This window comes from Limulus polyphemus, unplaced genomic scaffold (assembly GCF_000517525.1).
Source record: "Limulus polyphemus unplaced genomic scaffold, Limulus_polyphemus-2.1.2 Scaffold9194, whole genome shotgun sequence".
Taxonomy (NCBI): Eukaryota; Metazoa; Arthropoda; class Merostomata; order Xiphosura; family Limulidae; genus Limulus; species Limulus polyphemus.
The window spans coordinates 775-1491 of NW_013674804.1; positions in this window are offsets into that span (position 1 = coordinate 775).

A 717-nucleotide genomic window follows, 5' to 3' on the forward strand; every position below is an offset into this window, starting at 1 on the left:
GTGGATCCACTACAAAAAGTTTAATTTAAAGCCACACGATGGATTTCAAGAACTATGTTACTGTAGGTTCATTAGGACTCCTTAAAGCGTTACTGAGGAACTTGGAAAATGGTTAATAATGTGTGAACAGGATTGATTTTAGAAGCTCAGTTTTAATATCACGAAACTATTATTGTGTTAAAGTGTTAGAAGAGAAAACTTCCCCAAGAAGAGTTTATAAAAAAATAGTTCTAATTATTACCAAAGAGTTTTTATGATGCTACCGTTTGATCTGACGCTAAACTTACAGTACGTTTTGAATACAATCTAACCATTACTAGTGATGTATTGAAAAACTAATCGATTATCAAGGCTTACACTGGATAGAATTTATAATAAAATGCTCGAAAGATTGTAGTACAATTTCAAAACCAAGAGAATTCAAAAGTTATAATTATTGTAATGCATTATTATGTTGAGACCCCTTTATATCCTAGTTAAAATGTTCTAAGTACTGATAAGCTGATATACTGAGACCCTTTATATCCTAGTTAAAATGTTCTAAGTACTGATAAGCTGATATACTGAGACCCTTTATATCCTAGTTAAAATGTTCTAAGTACTGATAAGCTGATATATTGGGACCCCTTTTATCTTAGTTAAATGTTCTAAGTACTTGTATTAACGCTCATATACTGTAGACCCTTTATATACCTAGTTAAAACTGTTACTAAGTAC